Here is a 23,362-nt window from a genome sequence, read left to right on the forward strand (position 1 = left end):
AGAAACGAAACCAGAAGTAGTAGGTATTAGTTCAGATGAGGCTAGAACTCCGTCCCCAAAAATTAAATAATTTAAATATTATCCTCGTAAAAAATATATTGTATCAGCATTATAAGTAGTTTCTAGAAAATTGCATGAGAAATATAGTTGAACATTGATCTTCTAGAGCAAATATTTTGTTTTATTTAAATTATTTATGATAAATACCTGTGTGATCAATAATAAACTCTATATATTTTTTGATATTTTCTGAAAAGATATAACCAAGAGTGTTGTGAGGAGTGGTTGGAGATTCAAACTTCCTCCGAAATATCTTCGAAATAAATTTACTAATAATAACAAGGCTTGAAAAATCAGCTCTCTTTCTGCAGTTCTTTCATGTAGCTTTACTTAAACAACTCGTCAACAGATGGCACGTATTATTATTTTCAGCATCATTATATATAGCGTGTGTATGTACAACCATACTGTACTGTGTAAGCAGTAACGTTTTGGAACACATTCTAAAGCCTATAGCATGACATCCCGACCTACTTATAACTTTCTCAACTGAGGAGTCCCATATTCGATTCCCGGCGGGAGGCACATTACACTGTTGTTCTAATCCATGTTTAAAACTTTACGTTCTGTAGTAATTAATCTGTCTGAGCATGAAGTGAATTTTAATTTTAAACAACACCAGGAGCTTTGTAAAGACACAAACCTCCAGCCAAAAAACTTTTGGTATCGTCATAGTGATCTTCACGAGAAAACTCGAGGGAAGAATCTTGTATACCAGAATGCTATGGTTCACCAAATGTATCTATTATACAGGTCATATTTATAAACTTATTCACACAAATATGAACATAACAGAGCCGGCCGGAGGGAAGAGCAATTCGGGGACTCGCCCTAGGCCCCGCGCTTCAGGGGGCCCAGCACCATACAAAAATAATTGCTTGTGTGCGTTTTATTATGGGTCTAAGGACGCCACTGCAGCTTTCAATTAAGCAACTAATGTGTTTTTCTGACATCATGGATTGTTTCGATATCCTTCAAAATATCCAAAATTACTGAAATCATATTCTAAGTGAATAAAAACAGTGTCCAAATATATGAATCAAAATAGTTCATGTGCACTATTTGTTTAATGAATGAAATTATGAAATAAAAATATTTTTATGTGAAACAATGTTGTCACGGTATCCAGTGATATGTAAATCACATTTCAATATTTTTCATTATGTATAATTAATCATAATATGACTTTTGTAAGGCTTGAGATTTGGTTTTGTCATGTGAATGTTTATAAGTATTTATTGTGGAAATGAAATTCAAGCGAGACAACGAAACTTAGGGACCGTTTCTGCGTCACGGCAATAAGGTTCATTCCTTACGTCGCACCTGTACGAATATCGACCTTATCATATATATATATATATATATCTCAGCTTCCCGTTGGCGGATCTACATGAAACTTGGACAACAGAAGGGGCACGTTCAAAAATGATAACTGGAATTCATTTCAAGGAGATTAATGGAGTATCCACGACGTAAGAGCGAATTGTTTTTTTTTTTTTGGACGATTCACGGCGAAATCCTGATTCTCAAAAAAGGCGACAGCGAGGCGAGCACTTAATCCGCTGCTCGTACCTGAAGACGCGTCTTGACCGCATTTTGGAACAATAGGTCCGAGGTTATTGTACTCCGCTGGAACCCAAGCCACGCTCATCCTAGCGTCCCTTCCAACCGAAATTTTCGAATCTTGTATAAAACGGCAGGATTCAGGATTATCAAGACAGTTTACTGCGAATCTCGTTGCGAGAGTACCTCCGCACAACGCCTGCAGTGAACTTAGAGTTGAATTTCGAGCACCGTCAGCGTGTGGTTATCAGTGAGACGCAATACGTGCATCTACATAGACGAATAAGAGAAGGAGGGACGTCGGGTTCCCAAGTCCACGACGACGCCATACTAACAGCCGACGTCAAAACCATCGACGTTCCACGCCATAGAAGCCAGCCAACACCAACGCCAAACTCCATCCACCGCGACTCTACTGCCCGAGCATCCAGCGTCCGATTGTACAGTCACGGACACTGCCGGCTTGTAACGATTCCATTGAAAATCAATGTATTCATTACAAGCCGGCAGTTTTCGGGACTGTACCAAAGCTCGAGAGATGCCCGAAGTCCGAGAGAGGGAGAGAGGATTCCAGACCGACGCCGAGAGAGAGGATTCTATACCGACGCTCGAGAGATGCCCGCCGCCAGTGGAAACAGTAGACCGGAGCGAGAGACGCCTGAGGACAACCAGAGAGACGCACGACGTGTGAAAGCGACGAGTCAAGAAATCTACCCGAGGAATGAAAGTGCCAAGGATGACCGAAGAGTGTCCATTGCCGCGGTTACTGACCGAAGCAACATTTTTCGCCTCAATGAAACCAAGTGCGATTAACCATACCAAAGAAAGATGCAACGTCCGACAACGTAGCTGAGTCTGGTAGAATATTCTTCTGTTGATCCACATCCACGTGCGAATGTATTGTTTTCTGTCGACGCCCTACCACTAAACCCAAAATCGTATTGATTTGTCATCCGCAACGTGACTCAGGATCCCTAACCAAACTTTCGAGTCTTACATTTGAGTAATTATTAAAAAATAGGTCGTTTCATGTTTAATCTTAATCTTTTGATAACCTGCATTTAAAGATAAAGCTCCTTTTATTACGTTAATTTTCATGTAACTTGTTAAAGTGTGCTCCATGGCCGTGTAACTAACCGCCCAGTCGTTTCAATTAACTTCTCAAAGGTCTTTTACTTGTTGAATATGTATGTTAAATTGACCAGGGTCGTGCAAGTGTGGTATTCTCTATTGTATAGTGATAATGTAATTTTTGCTCTCGCCGATGTTACAGAAAGTGTTCCGGCAGATGGAGACCAATTAAGTATTGCATCACCCTGTAGAGAGGTAATTGTTTTGAAAGGACTAGAGAGGCTTGCTGTAATAACCCCGTCGAAGAAATTGGTAAAAATGTCATACTTGCGGTATAGATGCGTATGTTCATGTAAACAAAAGGTTCAACCACGCCGACCTATCATTCTGATAATTGTTTTTCGAAGACTGGAGCATTTCGATAGCACTGAGCACACGACCTAATTCAATTTCATCTTAACAAAGGAAAGAGCACGTTGACGAATAAGAACCTTGCAAGTGTATTTTTCATGTGGAAATACCCCAAGAGAATGAATGAGTGAGTGAGTGCACGTATGAGTCAGTGGGGATTTGTAATGGCAATTATATATGTTGTTTTTGATTCCAATATACATATTTTTACTGTTCGTATGAGTTGTCATTTACATTTACAGGTACCAATTGTATCAGGTAAATGCTATTTGTGTTTATTTACTATTGAAGGCGATAGGTCTCAGGTAAATTTAAAGGTGTCATATATTATTTAATTCCCGCCTCCGCTCTGATTGGGCAACCAGACAGCCCCGAGACCCGAACTCAGTCTGGATCGTTTGCAATCGCACGAACGGCAACCTCCTCCCTATTGTGACATTTGGCCCCGTTCCGGGGAATTAAAAATATGTCACCGGGGACCGGAAATGCGATTATAACATTTGCCGCCCCGTGCAGGTACTTGGGATGACGTGCCCATTAGGCGAGTGTAACAATGTAAACTCACTACAACGTCAAAATGCAATGAAAAGTAAACAGAAACAAGTTTGATATTGAGCACACCCAGTTTTGTAACACTGTAAATGTAATGTAATATGTATATGTAATATGTAATGTTGTATAACGAACGTCGCACCAGTGCCTCATATGGAATGAAAAGAAACACTAATTTATAACGTTTTATCAGCCTCCCAAAATGGCTTGGTCAAACCTTTAAGATGTTCTACTTATTGCTCTTAAGTAATATTTTGAAATTTGTAAATTAATTGTTTATTAATTGTAATAATGTTTATATTGTGATTATGTAGGACACCTGTACTTCAGACTAAGAAACAAAAATCTCTAATTGTGTAAGTCCTCTGAAACATTTTAGTTATAGGCCTCATGTATTGTATGCTAAAAAAAATGGGTGGGCTGAACTCTGAGATTTTATAATTTTATGCAATAATATACGTCGTAGGCTATTTTCCTTAAAATGCATTTTATATCCATTTACCCCACAAAAAATAACCTTTCACATTTACAATTAGATTCAGGCAATTTCTGAGAGTGATTGGATTTTATAGTGGCTGTTTTTGGCTTATTTTTAGTCATAAATGTCCATTACAACGATAATTGCTTTTTGTGTTCCTAATCCGGGAAAACGACGAAAAGTCTGTCGATGTTTAATAATTTTAGTGACTAATTTGTGTTTTTGGTGCTCTTTTGCCTGTCTATTTTGAATATTTTTAGTTAATTTTGATTATCATCCTGGTTATAAGCTCTTATAAGCTCCCATTCTTTCCTAATAACAATATGACCACGGATAGTGTACATAATATAGAAGACTGAAAGTATCATATTGGAGAGATGTAACAAATTATTTTGAAATACTTTGATAAAAATCAGAGAATAATTAAGTTGTGAGAATTATTTAGGTGTATGATAATGTGAAACTTTGTTTTCGTAAGCGCGGGGACTTTATTTCGACAATAAAATAGTACATTAACATGCCTATTATTGGCTGTGCTCGAGCCCCAAAGACCCATATAAATTGGTGCCACTGACCCCACGCACCTAACTAGGGTCGGCCCTGTTGAGTTTTTCACATATTGGATGCACTTTCTCACCTGTGTTATGCAGCTTCACTTCTGGGATGTCACGTGTGTTGGTCGTTCTCGGCTACAGGTAAGAGTCTTCTGTACAGCAGGAGATGCTCACCAGAAGTGGACATCAACTCGCTTCATTTCACAAGTAGAAACTTGTCCCAGCATACCATACCTTCAACAATCAAGCCAAGAACCGGATTGCTGTTTATCACCTCTATTCACCACCGACTAAACCAGTAGAGAACAATGCAGATAGACACATTCGAACTCTGCACGTCCCGAATCGACACACGCAGTAAGAGTGATTGTCGTCACAACAATGCTAATTCCATTATCGCCAGTGCTGCCAGCACCTCTCGGTAATGTCTCCCACACTTGCCAGAACCTTCCAAAAAAGAACCAACCTAGCTCTTTCGACTACTGTGTGGTAACGGCAGGGGAAAGCGCATGCATGCTTCTTCCAATTTCAATATCTGACAAACCCTCCTCATTGCATAAGAAGATGTTAAAGAGAACTCGCTATCTTGTTTATCTGGGACACTTTCCTTCCCTGTCTTCCTGCTATCACAATAATTCTGGCAACATGAATTTCTTTTCACATGCATAATATATATAATATTGGAATCATTATGTATACTTACGGAAAAACTGGGGCGACCTCTATGAGAATAAAGGTTTAATCTTTGTCAAATTAAGAATTCCAGAGGATAATAACAATTGTAGTGCATGTGTACAATGATTTTTTTTGTCCAACCTCCAAAGACAAGAGGAACTTCACATGTGTATGTTAGTGGAGTAGCCACAAAACATAATTTATAACAGAGCATAGTTGAAAAGGCCATTCTTTACAAGAAACTTGTATTTTTTCAAACTGACAGGCCACTATTTGTATTAGTCACATTGCTGTGCTTAAGTTTATTACGTAACTCGTCTTCAGAAATTCATTTGTGTGATTTATTGAAACACGCATATTTCTCTTGCAAACATCTACGAGGTTATACAGTGTTAAGGGTGGTATTTTGATTTTGTGATTATATGTACCTGGCACATTGCAGATAATATTCTAGGGTATTCTGTTGCTTTTATTAAAGAAAATATTGTAAGTATAATTTACATTTGGCAATATGATCCAACATATATATATATATATCATGTCTATAATGTTTTATATTACAGGAAGAAACATAAATTGTTGTCCGTTCTAAAATTGCATTCTTGACGTAACAGTCTAGCTTTTAATTTGAAGATACGTACATGTATATAAGAATACATAAATTAGTAACACATAATTCAAGGATTTAACCACAGACAAATATATTATTAGATTATTAAATCACATTTGTCTGTGATTTAACTAAGGCACGAACAAAATTTAGTACAAGAGCCAATGTGTTTTGTTATAAAGTTAAATCTCAAAAAATTGTGTTCAGAAATTTACAAATATATTTTGCACTTTTTTTCTTGTTCAACTTCACATTGTGTTAATTCCTTTTGCAACCTTTCAAGGTATGGGATGTCACATTTACAAACAACATGCATAAACATTGAATGGGCGTTTTCGGTCATGCTCTGCCGCTAAAGCGCTTCAGTAACAGGAAGGGTTCATTCATGAATTCACACTTGTGTGAGTCAGCAGAATATTGTTGACTTGGGTAATCCTTTAGTGCGTTTTTTCTACGTCACTCGGTCTTGTCTTTCACAGATATGTTTGTGTAAAGATTGACAAAGTATAAGCAACTCCGCCTTATATAATACTGTCAAAGAAATCCAGAAAAATACTTCATGTTCTGACATAGAAATCTATATAGAACGTACACATGTGGGAGGAGTTGATGGGAATACAGCCCCTCCCGAAATTTAGAGAAAACCAAAATTTTCGAATGAAAGCAGTAACAAATTCGGGGGGAAAACCAAGTTGGTAAATGCAGACTTCCCTAAAAATGAGTTCCGATTACTATTTTTGTTTTTGAAAACTTTTGAAACGAAAGTTAAAAATCATCATTACGAAATAGTTTACAGTGAACCTCCTTCCTTAGATCGCACATATGTATTATTCACCTTTACAATTCCAACCCCTCAGAAAAAAATCCTGCTGTGCTAGTGATTACACTTTTCTGTGATTGTCTGTTCTAGAGTACTGCAGCGAGAGGATTTCGCTTCAGCGCCAAATAGTTCACACAGACGACGCTAGGTTGCGTACGGAATTGATAGTTTCTTCGCTCGAACAGGCAAAACTAGCCCTCGGAACCCAGTAGTACGGCTGGTTTACATTGGTCGAGTGAGCGGGAGAGTTACTGGGACGAGTTACTGGCCTGTTTGCTCGACTCGAACCTTCTATGGCGAGTAGCTGTTTACACACTTTCTACTCGAGTCTAGCAAAGTGCGATAGTGGCTGCAGCTGTTTGGTGCTCTTTTCACAAAATGAACCCATCGACGTCGTTGTCGATTTTTTTAAAAAAGTTTTGAAACGGTTTACACACTTTTTTTTCACGAGAAATTAATACAATAATGCACAAGGACATGTCTGGAAATAAAAAACCTAATTTCTTTGATTTTCTATTTTCGATCATTCTTGGTTGAACGTAAATTCCTAATTTTTAATTCTATTTCTTCTACGCCAAATACATCAACTCTCATCTCCTCAATTTTATATACCCGTAGTTTATTTTGTTGGTTCCTGTTAGGAGTGTGCGGGATCCCCAAAATTCGGGACCGTGATCGGGAAAAAAAAATCTTCCGTCCCGATCTCGACTTTTCGGGATCCCGAGAGAGTCGGAAAATACCAAATGGTCATTTTTAAAAGTTGTTAATTCTCGACGTTTTCTGCATTGCAAATCTCTGGAACTTATCGGAAATTGTTTGTTTTTATTCCAGAAATGCAAAAACAATCACTTAAGTTGAAAATGACGTGTAGAATTCGAGATTTTCAGAGCTTCGGGAAATTTCGAACATTTCCCGTCCAGAAAATTTCCCGACTTTGTCGGGAAATGGCGAATTTTTCCCGTCCCGAATGTAGGGATTAAAAAAAAATGTCCCGTCCCGACCAAAAAAAATTTGTCCCGCACACCCCTAGTTCCTATAATCGACACAAATTCCATGGACACACACAGACACAACACAACACAGACTCTATACTGTCCTCAGAAAGCGTTTACTCGGTCGAGTCGCTGTCCTCCGTGGATAGCCACTCGACTGTCCTGGCTACTGGAGCGAATACTGGCTCCAGTACTCTCCCCAGTTGTTTACAGGAGAGAGTAGATCGCTTTACCCTACTCGCTCCAGCTACTCTCCCGTCTACTCGACCAATGTAAACCAGCCTGTACAGTCATGGAAAGTAGTTCTTGGGCCACGAGACCAACGATATCCAATCATCCTCATCGCCTTTGTTGACGCCAAGTGCTAGAAAAGCAATATAAAATAAGCAAAATTAAGAAATTAATAAATGACATTTTCAGCAATTTCACGCAGCGACTCAGTTGCATGTAGACAAAGTTTCATTAATTGGGAACCAAGGGCCCCCTTGTTGTGCTTCATTGTCATTTTCCCTCCACTTTGCCTGCCGCGATTAACCTCATGTTGATTAATGCACAATCCACAAAGTGCACCAAAGCGGCGCATATTATGAATAGGTAAACTATGTGATATTATGCTAATTTAGAATTTAGTAATAAAATGTGAATTTTGGGGGGTTCAGTTAAGTGGCTGCACATCCATTACGTAATCGCGATATCATCAAATTGTACGAAGCGTGTCTACACCTACGTAAAGTGTCAGTCCCCGTCATAGGCGTGCGCAGACCCTCTGATTAGGGGGGATAGCCTTGATTATATTTCAGGCCGGAAAAGAATAACGTAATTTCATCTCACTTGTTTAAATTTTATTGCATTGATGGGTGTGTTTATATATACACACCCCTCCCCCCGCCCCACACACACATATAAATACATACATACATACATATATATATATATATATATATATATATATATATACAACACACACACACACACACACACACACACACACACACACACACACACATATACATATATACCAACAGTAAAAATCATATAAATTGTCTCTCAAATCTGCGCGTTCCTTTTCCTCCAAACAATTGTTCATGCACTTAAGAGAAAACCTTTTAGCAGCAGTACTTCTCTCCTCGGTAATATAAAATGCATTACAGAAAACAAATTGCGAGCAAAGCGACCAATAAATTTTCAGATCCAAATTTTTGCAAAATGAAAACAATGTCGATTTAATATGGGCTAAAAAATTCATGGAGCGCCATATTATTCTCTTTTACGATTTCTTTCATTTAGATCGTTTGGCGTCCAGGGCTAACTCCCGCCGACCCCTAGCTACGGCTCTGAACTTGACTAGACTGCAAGAAAAGCAGACATTGCGAGCGAAGCGAGCAAGAACATTTTACAAAAGGTATTTATATTTGTATAAAATTTGAAATCAAGGGGGCAATTGCAGCTCTGTCCCTCCCCCCCACCCCGCAGGTGCTCTTGGCAGTCTGGAAGAAATAATGCAAGAAAGACGTGAAAACAAAATCCACCTTGAGTATCCTTTTGTCCTGCTACTCTTAGATTCTGCTACTCTTGTTTTCCTTTACTTCCATGTTTGGCCCCCTAAAATTGATTTCCGTTCAAGGTTGTGGGGGGCTGTGGTTTCGCCACTGCACCCCCTTCCTCCGTAGTTGCCTTGAACTTTCATCGGCTTGAAAATACTTAATTTTCTTTAAGAGTATAATATAGTTTAATAACGGCGATAGGATTCATCTATCCTAAATTTCTAGGTGAAAATATAATAATATAGGGGCATAGATGTCTTAAAGGGAGGCAAGGATTGCCACATCTTCCCCTTAGAAAACGAATGTCAACCAAAAAGTACGTTTTCACATGTATAATTTGATTTCAGTCATAATAATTTACATTAATTATTATAATGAAGATGCAGGAATGCGATAATGCAACACAATTATCGGGGTAATATGCCCCATGGAAAAATACCTTGCTTGTCTCTTCGTGGAAAAAATCTGCAGACGTCCATGATTAGGGGTGCATTTGCCCTCCCCCTGGCCCCATGGGCGCACGCCTATGATCCCCGTGATGGAATATGTAGCGCAAAGCCAGGGCTTTAAGATCAAATTTGTTTTGTTATTGTTTTTATTAGTAATTACCTCAGTTTTCTTCCTCTGAAGTTAAATTATTCATGACGACGATTTATGATTACATTAAAGACAAGAATGAACATACACAATGAACCCATTTTGGTCGGAACTCGAACTCGGAACCTTGATCGGCAAGAAATAAAAATATCCATAAGGCATGAGTGTTTCATTGGAGATGTTCCTCTACTTCCGTCATTTTATCACTTATGTGATGTCCTGGGTTCGAATCCAGTCGTGCGTATGGGTGTTCTTTGTGAGTGCCCCTTCATCAGTTTCATCATATCACTCATCCTCGTCGTCGCGATTAGCAAGAGGTGAAAGAAAAACGACGCTAAATAAGAAAATAAAAAGACTTATAAGAATCATTCTTATTTCCGGACGTGTCCTACATTTTATAGTTGTGTCTGGCTTCCGAAAGGAATTTGAAAGAAATCTCAAATGTCTTATACGTATTTTGAGCATCACGTAACTTCAAATTAGATGGAGAAACAGAAAAACTGAGGGAAGCCTAAGATAACGTGGTTCCTTGGAGAAGTATGCTTAAATCAAAGAGTGTGCATGGTTGCTACTGGATGTTCGGAAAAACAATTACAATCCCAGCTCAGAAATTACTTCACGATTTTCTAGATCCGAAAAAGTCCGGATATATGTATAAAAATGCTTACTTTGTGAAGTTTTATCGATATAAGTGTCGGTAATTTGTTCGAAGTAACAAGTAATTTTTCTCCTTATTGGAGAAATAAGGCACACAATTCTGTTTTTTCCCAGTGATAGTAGTTTTTTTTTACATATTAATAAACAAGAACTTCCAGACTTTGTTTACGAAATTGTGAATTTTTTCCTTTCCGAATTCATGGATTGTTTTCTCTTCCTGGCCCCACATCGACGAAAAACGTTCTGTCTTACATACACAAGTTGAAATCACATACAGCCGTGCTATTAATTATCAGTTGAGGAATTTTGAACTCAACCGTTCACTTCAACATTAATTTTTCAGCTGAAGATGTGTCATATTCTCGTTATATGCTAAGATGTCCTAGTAACCTATTATAGTTACTGAAAATACGATCGTGTTCAACATTTTGATACATTTTGTCCTACTTTCCGCTGAAGAGTGATCTGATAGCCCTATGTGTGATGAGAACTGTTTTTACTCAATTTCTGATATAATTTATTCCAGCATTTTCTGCAACCTCCATTACCTTGTTATTACCTCCAATGCTTACACAACTTTTCCTTCGTTCTCGACCTTTGGGTTCAAAAATGTTTACAACACCCCCATCTCTCGCGTGTAAATAGCAGGCAACAACACTCTAGAAAACCACAATGTATACAACTTGCTTACTACATATTTTACGAAAATATTAGAATGTTAGCTTGATATAACTGTGGATTGGAACAAACGAAATAAAATACCTGTTTCATACGCACACTGGAACGAGCGCAGGCCAGCTGTGAGTCACTCTGGCAGTGAAGGTCACTGATCGAAGCAGTTGGTGCTTGCTTACTACAAGCAGGCGCCTTATCTTTCCTCAAGGAAACACGGAAATCTTAGTTACTTTCTTTCGCCAGACTAATGGTGAACATTTACAGGAACGTAAGGAAGTAGTGTATATTAGTTGTTTCAACGCAATACTTTGTAGGTATCCTCTTTTTTTATCAATTGAATATCACTTTTTGACATATTTTGACAATTTTTTGTCGATGTTTTAGCGTTTAGCGATGTTTTAGTACAAATTTTCACTATACTCATTTTTTTTCCACTCATACTTGGTAGGTATATTATGATCTTACGTGATACAACTTAACCTATCCTTTTTTTACGATTATTTAATTTTTTTTACGATCCTAAGTGATATAACTTAACCTATCATTTTTTTTATTTATGCACTGTTTGAACGTCATCATTTGAGGATCATATTTTGTAGGTATTTTTTTTTTATCAATTGAATATAAGTTTTTGACATATTTTGACAATTTTTTGTCGATGTTATAGCGTTTAGCGATGTTTTAGTACAAATTTTCACTGCACTCATTTTTTCCATTTATACTTGGTAGGTATATCACGATCTTACGTGATACAACTTAACCTATCCTTTTTTTTTACGATTTTTTAATTTTTTTTACGATCCTAAGTGATATAACTTAACCTATCATTTTTTTATTTACGCACCGAACTAACCTACAAGGGACTCTGTTTGTTTTAATATTTCAGTATTATAAGGTTTTCACAAATTTTATATAACCTAAAATGTGTTGGATGTTGATTTTTAGTATGTGGCAATTTTTTATGAATTTTAAAACTGCTCTGTGACCCTCTCGTTCTTCACGTCGTAGGCGAAGGACTTCTCTGCAATCAGGATGACACTGCATAGGGTATCCTCGGGCAAGGCATCGTGGAACTCGCAAACACCCACTCTACAAAAATTCTACTATATGATCTTTCACTGGCTAAGCTAACCTACAAATAGGAATTGGCAGCACTGACTTATAAACCCACTGGGTCTTCTTGGCATGTTTTTTCATGATGTGTTGCCAGGCTATTGGGCATCTTGGCGTATACAATGTATATATTTTGAGAGGGGGGTTATAGCTTTTTATGCTGTACGAATACTAAAAACTTGACAGTGACAACCAACAGAGTAAATAAACCTACATGCAGAAACTAACAACACTAGTTTCTGACAGTGAATTTGAAATAAAATATTAAACAAAATACATGAGTAAGCACTGTGATTACAAATAATACCAGTGTTATGCCCCCCCAACTCCAACTGGGCAACTGGGGAAAATAATTGTACAACAATTTGTACCTAATTGTACAATACTTGTACCTAATTGTACAACATATACACAGGCATAAAAGAGAGAGCCTTCCCGTAACTTACCTCATGTACAATTTATATGATTTTACAACTGTGAAAAGAAAGCATATGTGTTCTGTATGCACACATTTATTCTTATTTTTCGAAGTTGAATGAAAGCACATGTTTTTACGCTCTCGTAATACTAACCTTGCTCCACTGATTTTAAATTGCTTCCATCCGCTTTTTTTTCTGTGTTATTTCCGCATGCACGCAACATTCGTTTTCAATAGTTTAATGAAATACAGAAGGAGTGTTAGTTTAGCAGGTTTTGAGTTTACAATTTATTAAATTAAACAATAATTTATGTAAGAATATACTTGTAGTTACCGAACACAAAATAATAAAAAGCACATGTGAATATTTGCGTGTGTTCATGTTATATGACGGCTGAGTAAAAAATAATGTTGACGCCCCGAAAGATAAAAGTTCCTGGTTCGACATCAGATGCATGCAAATTTTATGTTTTGCTCTCCAAAATCTTGATTTTTATGTTTGTGCTATTTGTCATACAGCAGAGGAGGAGGAGAAGAGGGGACTATTCGATATATTTTTTCGATAACTCTTACTATTTTCGAGATATTTGCAAATTTAAGATTTTTTTAACGCTGTGGACTTAGAAAATTTTCGATTGATGAAAAAAATTGGTTCCATGACGACCTATGTTTATTTTGGTATGGGTGGACAGAGGACACCGAGACTCGACCGACACACTAAACCCGACCTCTCTACGCGTACTCCACGTCACCAAAAAAATCGACAAGAGGAGATTTTTCGATAACTCTTATTGTTTGCAAAATACTTAGGTTTTTTTTTTGATAGACGACAACGACGGAGTCATCAATGAGTAAACGTCTGAACTCGGTGAGCAAGTCAACTTCTGCAAACATTCCCTGACTGTGCGTGCGTGTGTGTATATGTGACGTCGACCTGTTAAGAATGTCACGTCAATAATACTATAGTTTAAATCACAAACCCTGACACCTTCTGTAAACAAAACCACCTGCATGCAGAAAGCATTGCAAACTCATAGAAGTAAAATAATCCACACGAAAATCCAGCGTTGTTACAGGATTTATTACGTAAGGTAAAATAATGGCAAATTTGTAGTATGGGATACGCTGCCGTAAATGACGTCTCACTTTAAACCCAATGCTTTTTTTTTGTACTTATTGCTTCACTTTTATGATTAACTTTTTGCACCAGTAATTAGTTCCCATAAATTTGGCTTTTTTTTTTGCATGCGAATTGAATATATTTTACTTGCATCTCTTTAGACAAAATGATATAACGTGGTAATGTATATTTCTAAGGATGATATAGATAGGAGTGTATTTGAAATTTGTTTGTAGATTTTATGTAAATTGTATCTTATGTAAATAAAATATATAATGGGCATAAACAGCCATATGCAATGCTGTAAGTCCAATAAATATATTGATGATGATGACAAAGAAAGTTAGTAAATTTATTGCGGTTGGAAACTTTGACAAGCATCCTAATAACGATTTTTCTTTCGCCAAATAGAGTGCACTTCGTAAAATAACTTGGTGACATGGCAAGGCAAGATAAGTGTGAATATTTTGTAGTAATATGCATTGTAACTTTCAATGAGCTTAGAGATTCGTGTACATAATAATATTTTATAACATTGGTTATTTTCTAAAAATAATCATGTGAACAGCAAGGAAGTAGTGCAACTTAGTAATATTGCCTGACTTATCCTTAGAAAAATAACATGCCGAGTTCTGTGCGTGCGGGAAGGTCTCAGTGTTCTCCGAACTTGTTTTCAAAACACCAGCAAGGACAGCCTTTGAAAAGGGGTGAGAAACAGATTCTACTCAATATTTATGTAACGTTCTGTCAGTGGTATCCTGAGAAACCAGCAAATGAAGTGGCTAAGTTGGTATCCCAGTGCAGTGGTGTGTCAGTGTCTGCAGTTTTAAGGGTTATGAAAGAGAGAATGACCGGGAGAGTAACAATGTATGCGGCTGCATATTCGTCTGATGTTTTGAGAGCGGGTTCTCACATTCAGAGGCTCTTATATAAAATGAATAGGTGCGGCGAACTATGAGTGTAACAGCAGATGATTGCGGTCATGGATCAGCTGACGCAGAGTGATACATCGAATCGGTGAGACCGTTTGTTTACAGAAGGTGTCGGGGTTTGTGATTTAGACCTTAGCTTGGATTAGAGATTGATGCGCTTATGTATGTGTGTAAACATTAAGGCATTGACTTGTTAGGAATGTTACATCAATAATGCTGTCTCGGGAATGTTATGTTTTTTTTTCTCTATAAAAAAAGAGAAATGTTTGTTGATTGTTTGGTTAAAAAGAATTTCCTAATTATTTGTTTTGTTTGCATAAAGATTGATACACTTACAGCTATATATGTGCATTAACTTGTTAAGAATATCACATCAATAATACCGGCTCGGAAATGTCATGTCCTCTTCCTCTATAGAAGGTCATATAAAATGTGCTAATTGGTTGGCTAAGGGGGATTTCCTGATTAGTAAATTGAGGTTATAAATACGTACGTATAAAGGTTTTGCTAATATGGAATGCTAAAGCTCAGTACTTGGCTCTCTCAGGGATTTGAATTCTATTAGGTTAAACAGCATAGAAATTTCACAGCAAGAATTCTCATATTTACTGACGATATTCTTAACAACCTGTGTTGTGATTCCACTATAAACTGTATACAAAATATGCAGTCCCTAGAATGAGATGGACGAGGCTTATGAACCTCGACCTATACAGTTGTACAATCTGACAATGATTGGATGTTTTTTTTTTTTTAAGCATAGCAGAGTGTTTTCGCTTATTTTAATATCAGGCAACAATGTTAGAAAGTGGCCCCCCAAGAATACAATTTAAAATCACTAATGTGATATGAATTTTTTTTTTACTTGTGTGTATTTGAATATGAAAGTGAGGTACTTTGAATAATTGAGGAGAACAATCACAAATAAGCTTGCAACGGTATTGGGAGGGGTCACGAGTTCAAACTTCAGACGATTTCTGTTAATCTGCTAAGGCGATATCAGTACGAAAATTTGTAAAAAAGAAGAGGCAATTTTAGCTAATGGCAACGATGAGGATGAATAATGATAATTATGATGAAATTGATGTGTGGCACTTAGAAAACAAAAACTTCAAAGTGTATTGCACCAACAGCTACCCCCTCCCCAAATACAAGGCAGTTAACAGAGGTGTATTTTTGTTGGTTTACGAGTCTGAGGGCTTAAGTTAGTATGTTCACTATAGCTATACATATTAAAAAATGAAATGACCTGAGCAATAAAATATAACAATACCGATTCTGGCTTTTTGTCGGATGACGTAGTGGTAACGTTGTTGCAATCCCACGCCCTGATGGTGTATAAACTTAAATGTTTTGCATAACATGAAATATTGTTAATGGGAATGTGTTGTTTCTAATGTTAAATATAGAAAGCAGATAACAAGAAAAAGAAGAAAAGAAATAATGTTGCAGGTAGATACGGAGCCTCAGCCCAAACACATATATGATCAGACAGGATGTCAACGATGCATTCATAACTAACATGTGATTATTCAAAAATTGAAATAGTACAGTGGGAAACAACCAACTAACTAACTCTCTAAGCTTTTTTTTAAAACCCGAAGAGAGCAAATACAAGCACAAGCGTAAATAATTAAATAAGTTACAAGGGGTTCGAATCTTTTGATCTAGGTATGGATGCAGACAGGTACTAAGTTTTGTGTGTGATAATGGAAAATCCCCCTTCAATATAATAACATAGTGGTAATGTTTGGTCTTGCCTTGTTCCTATCGATAACATAGTGGTTACACGAAAGAAAGAAATAAAAAAAAATTAAAACACTGCGTCCCCCTATTAAGAAATACTTCTCGAAATTTATTCAACTTTTTTTGTTCTCTTCCTATCTTCGTAACTAAAAAAATGTTTTGTCAAACGTTTGGATGACTATGAAAATATTAAAACATATGATGTAATAATAAAATGTTGTTGCATTGTAATCAAATGAATTCGTTGAATATGTAGAATATGGTAGGATATATCTTAAAATGTTAGAAGCTATTTGTTATGGTATTTTTTCTTTCTCTCTCTCTCTCTCTCTACTCTTTCTTAAATTTTCATCATCATAGTTAAAATTAATCCAAGAGAAAATATATATTTTGTGTTGACATGGGAAACATGCAATAAAAAATGCATGATCAGTAGTTAAGGTCAAGAGCTGAATAAACAGTGAGGGTGATACACGCAAGCTTCCAGCTGTGTGATTAGTACAAAATTGAGAGATGGAAGGCTTTTGTTGCTAAATCTTCAAGTTTAAGAAGGCAAAATAATTAGTTGGTTAATACGGAGCTAATTAGGAACTGGCATCCTCGAAGCTTCATGCTGCAAGCCTCGCTTTTTACAAGTGCATTTCCAACATGATCCTCATGCTTTTTTTTTTTGTTACAGATAACATCAAATGCCGTGACATGCGATTTTCCGGCTCTTCTATTCACAACACAAATACTTATGTTTCTTTTTATATCGCAACGATGAAGATAATTAGTACTATATGGGGTTCGGTGAATCTCAGACTTCCAAGAAAAAATGAAACTCCTGTAGGATTTTCCGTGTAGCAGTGAGACACACTAACTAACTAACTAACTCCCTAGCCTTCTTAAACCCGAAGGTTCATGGCTGCAGCAACACAGGCCTTCCATCTGTCCCTATCTTGAGCAAGTTCTATATACTCTTTTCTATCCCTACCGATTTCCTTTAGGTCCATCTCAACGTTGTCTCTCCATCTTTGTTTTGGTCTTCCTACAGGTCTCTTAAGTAGGTTTAATTCAGGAAATGCATGTCTTCTCGTTTAATATCTAAGAAAATAAAAGTTAAAATATACAAATTGAACTGTAACCACGAATTTTCAGAATCAAGAGTGCTAGAGAATCAGTTAATTAATTAATATTTAATGTAATAAAAGTAGTAATATAGTATTCTTATTGAGAAGAGAATTTCTACAAAACTTATTTTCCTCGTACGTTTATTAATAGCAGTTACATTTGACATGTTTGACTAATCGCGAATCAACATACGGAAGCTGTTGGAAGCAGTTTGAAGACTGAAATAGCCATGGAAGGACATTTATTATAATTTTAATATTTTAGTATAATGTTTTGGGAATTGTTTCTCGATAATGTTTGGTATTTAATTTAATCTGTTGTTAGATAAAATACATAATTATTAGAATTTAAGGATGGAATATATGAACAGCCAATGAATAATACGTTTGACTAATCGTGAAGATGAGTATCACAGTACGTTCTATATGTTCTTATATAAACGTTGAAACGTTTAAGAACGTTTACCGAAACGTTGAAACGTTTAAGAACGTTTACCGAAACGTTGAAACGTTTAAGAACGTTTCAACGTTTCGGTAAACGTTCTTAAACGTTTCAACGTTTCGGTAAACGTTCTTAAACGTTTCAACGTTTATATAAGAACATATAGAACGTACTGTGATACTCATCTTCACGATTAGTCAAACGTATTATTCATTGGCTGTTCATATATTCCATCCTTAAATTCTAATAATTATGTATTTTATCTAACAACAGATTAAATTAAATACCAAACATTATCGAGAAACAATTCCCAAAACATTATACTAAAATATTAAAATTATAATAAATGTCCTTCCATGGCTATTTCAGTCTTCAAACTGCTTCCAACAGCTTCCGTATGTTGATTCGCGATTAGTCAAACATGTCAAATGTAACTGCTATTAATAAACGTACGAGGAAAATAAGTTTTGTAGAAATTCTCTTCTCAATAAGAATACTATATTACTACTTTTATTACATTAAATATTAATTAATTAACTGATTCTCTAGCACTCTTGATTCTGAAAATTCGTGGTTACAGTTCAATTTGTATATTTTAACTTTTATTTTCTTAGATATTAAACGAGAAGACATGCATTTCCTGAATTAAACCTACTTAAGAGACCTGTAGGAAGACCAAAACAAAGATGGAGAGACAACGTTGAGATGGACCTAAAGGAAATCGGTAGGGATAGAAAAGAGTATATAGAACTTGCTCAAGATAGGGACAGATGGAAGGCCTGTGTTGCTGCAGCCATGAACCTTCGGGTTTAAGAAGGCTAGGGAGTTAGTTAGTTAGTTAGTGTGTCTCACTGCTACACGGAAAATCCTACAGGAGTTTCATTTTTTCTTGGAAGTCTGAGATTCACCGAACCCCATATAGTACTAATTATCTTCATCGTTGCGATATAAAAAGAAACATAAGTATTTGTGTTGTGAATAGAAGAGCCGGAAAATCGCATGTCACGGCATTTGATGTTATCTGTAACAAAAAAAAAAAGCATGAGGATCATGTTGGAAATGCACTTGTAAAAAGCGAGGCTTGCAGCATGAAGCTTCGAGGATGCCAGTTCCTAATTAGCTCCGTATTAACCAACTAATTATTTTGCCTTCTTAAACTTGAAGATTTAGCAACAAAAGCCTTCCATCTCTCAATTTTGTACTAATCACACAGCTGGAAGCTTGCGTGTATCACCCTCACTGTTTATTCAGCTCTTGACCTTAACTACTGATCATGCATTTTTTATTGCATGTTTCCCATGTCAACACAAAATATATATTTTCTCTTGGATTAATTTTAACTATGATGATGAAAATTTAAGAAAGAGTAGAGAGAGAGAGAGAGAGAAAGAAAAAATACCATAACAAATAGCTTCTAACATTTTAAGATATATCCTACCATATTCTACATATTCAACGAATTCATTTGATTACAATGCAACAACATTTTATTATTACATCATATGTTTTAATATTTTCATAGTCATCCAAACGTTTGACAAAACATTTTTTTAGTTACGAAGATAGGAAGAGAACAAAAAAAGTTGAATAAATTTCGAGAAGTATTTCTTAATAGGGGGACGCAGTGTTTTAATTTTTTTTTATTTCTTTCTTTCGTGTAACCACTATGTTATCGATAGGAACAAGGCAAGACCAAACATTACCACTATGTTATTATATTGAAGGGGGATTTTCCATTATCACACACAAAACTTAGTACCTGTCTGCATCCATACCTAGATCAAAAGATTCGAACCCCTTGTAACTTATTTAATTATTTACGCTTGTGCTTGTATTTGCTCTCTTCGGGTTTTAAAAAAAAGCTTAGAGAGTTAGTTAGTTGGTTGTTTCCCACTGTACTATTTCAATTTTTGAATAATCACATGTTAGTTATGAATGCATCGTTGACATCCTGTCTGATCATATATGTGTTTGGGCTGAGGCTCCGTATCTACCTGCAACATTATTTCTTTTCTTCTTTTTCTTGTTATCTGCTTTCTATATTTAACATTAGAAACAACACATTCCCATTAACAATATTTCATGTTATGCAAAACATTTAAGTTTATACACCATCAGGGCGTGGGATTGCAACAACGTTACCACTACGTCATCCGACAAAAAGCCAGAATCGGTATTGTTATATTTTATTGCTCAGGTCATTTCATTTTTTAATATGTATAGCTATAGTGAACATACTAACTTAAGCCCTCAGACTCGTAAACCAACAAAAATACACCTCTGTTAACTGCCTTGTATTTGGGGAGGGGGTAGCTGTTGGTGCAATACACTTTGAAGTTTTTGTTTTCTAAGTGCCACACATCAATTTCATCATAATTATCATTATTCATCCTCATCGTTGCCATTAGCTAAAATTGCCTCTTCTTTTTTACAAATTTTCGTACTGATATCGCCTTAGCAGATTAACAGAAATCGTCTGAAGTTTGAACTCGTGACCCCTCCCAATACCGTTGCAAGCTTATTTGTGATTGTTCTCCTCAATTATTCAAAGTACCTCACTTTCATATTCAAATACACACAAGTAAAAAAAAAATTCATATCACATTAGTGATTTTAAATTGTATTCTTGGGGGGCCACTTTCTAACATTGTTGCCTGATATTAAAATAAGCGAAAACACTCTGCTATGCTTAAAAAAAAAAAAACATCCAATCATTGTCAGATTGTACAACTGTATAGGTCGAGGTTCATAAGCCTCGTCCATCTCATTCTAGGGACTGCATATTTTGTATACAGTTTATAGTGGAATCACAACACAGGTTGTTAAGAATATCGTCAGTAAATATGAGAATTCTTGCTGTGAAATTTCTATGCTGTTTAACCTAATAGAATTCAAATCCCTGAGAGAGCCAAGTACTGAGCTTTAGCATTCCATATTAGCAAAACCTTTATACGTACGTATTTATAACCTCAATTTACTAATCAGGAAATCCCCCTTAGCCAACCAATTAGCACATTTTATATGACCTTCTATAGAGGAAGAGGACATGACATTTCCGAGCCGGTATTATTGATGTGATATTCTTAACAAGTTAATGCACATATATAGCTGTAAGTGTATCAATCTTTATGCAAACAAAACAAATAATTAGGAAATTCTTTTTAACCAAACAATCAACAAACATTTCTCTTTTTTTATAGAGAAAAAAAAACATAACATTCCCGAGACAGCATTATTGATGTAACATTCCTAACAAGTCAATGCCTTAATGTTTACACACATACATAAGCGCATCAATCTCTAATCCAAGCTAAGGTCTAAATCACAAACCCCGACACCTTCTGTAAACAAACGGTCTCACCGATTCGATGTATCACTCCGCGTCAGCTGATCCATGACCGCAATCATCTGCTGTTACACTCATAGTTCGCCGCACCTATTCATTTTATATAAGAGCCTCTGAATGTGAGAACCCGCTCTCAAAACATCAGACGAATATGCAGCCGCATACATTGTTACTCTCCCGGTCATTCTCTCTTTCATAACCCTTAAAACTGCAGACACTGACACACCACTGCACTGGGATACCAACTTAGCCACTTCATTTGCTGGTTTCTCAGGATACCACTGACAGAACGTTACATAAATATTGAGTAGAATCTGTTTCTCACCCCTTTTCAAAGGCTGTCCTTGCTGGTGTTTTGAAAACAAGTTCGGAGAACACTGAGACCTTCCCGCACGCACAGAACTCGGCATGTTATTTTTCTAAGGATAAGTCAGGCAATATTACTAAGTTGCACTACTTCCTTGCTGTTCACATGATTATTTTTAGAAAATAACCAATGTTATAAAATATTATTATGTACACGAATCTCTAAGCTCATTGAAAGTTACAATGCATATTACTACAAAATATTCACACTTATCTTGCCTTGCCATGTCACCAAGTTATTTTACGAAGTGCACTCTATTTGGCGAAAGAAAAATCGTTATTAGGATGCTTGTCAAAGTTTCCAACCGCAATAAATTTACTAACTTTCTTTGTCATCATCATCAATATATTTATTGGACTTACAGCATTGCATATGGCTGTTTATGCCCATTATATATTTTATTTACATAAGATACAATTTACATAAAATCTACAAACAAATTTCAAATACACTCCTATCTATATCATCCTTAGAAATATACATTACCACGTTATATCATTTTGTCTAAAGAGATGCAAGTAAAATATATTCAATTCGCATGCAAAAAAAAAAGCCAAATTTATGGGAACTAATTACTGGTGCAAAAAGTTAATCATAAAAGTGAAGCAATAAGTACAAAAAAAAAGCATTGGGTTTAAAGTGAGACGTCATTTACGGCAGCGTATCCCATACTACAAATTTGCCATTATTTTACCTTACGTAATAAATCCTGTAACAACGCTGGATTTTCGTGTGGATTATTTTACTTCTATGAGTTTGCAATGCTTTCTGCATGCAGGTGGTTTTGTTTACAGAAGGTGTCAGGGTTTGTGATTTAAACTATAGTATTATTGACGTGACATTCTTAACAGGTCGACGTCACATATACACACACGCACGCACAGTCAGGGAATGTTTGCAGAAGTTGACTTGCTCACCGAGTTCAGACGTTTACTCATTGATGACTCCGTCGTTGTCGTCTATCAAAAAAAAAAACCTAAGTATTTTGCAAACAATAAGAGTTATCGAAAAATCTCCTCTTGTCGATTTTTTTGGTGACGTGGAGTACGCGTAGAGAGGTCGGGTTTAGTGTGTCGGTCGAGTCTCGGTGTCCTCTGTCCACCCATACCAAAATAAACATAGGTCGTCATGGAACCAATTTTTTTCATCAATCGAAAATTTTCTAAGTCCACAGCGTTAAAAAAATCTTAAATTTGCAAATATCTCGAAAATAGTAAGAGTTATCGAAAAAATATATCGAATAGTCCCCTCTTCTCCTCCTCCTCTGCTGTATGACAAATAGCACAAACATAAAAATCAAGATTTTGGAGAGCAAAACATAAAATTTGCATGCATCTGATGTCGAACCAGGAACTTTTATCTTTCGGGGCGTCAACATTATTTTTTACTCAGCCGTCATATAACATGAACACACGCAAATATTCACATGTGCTTTTTATTATTTTGTGTTCGGTAACTACAAGTATATTCTTACATAAATTATTGTTTAATTTAATAAATTGTAAAC

This window comes from Lepisma saccharinum, chromosome 13 (genome assembly GCF_977018435.1).
Source record: "Lepisma saccharinum chromosome 13, izLepSacc3.1, whole genome shotgun sequence".
Taxonomy (NCBI): Eukaryota; Metazoa; Arthropoda; class Insecta; order Zygentoma; family Lepismatidae; genus Lepisma; species Lepisma saccharinum.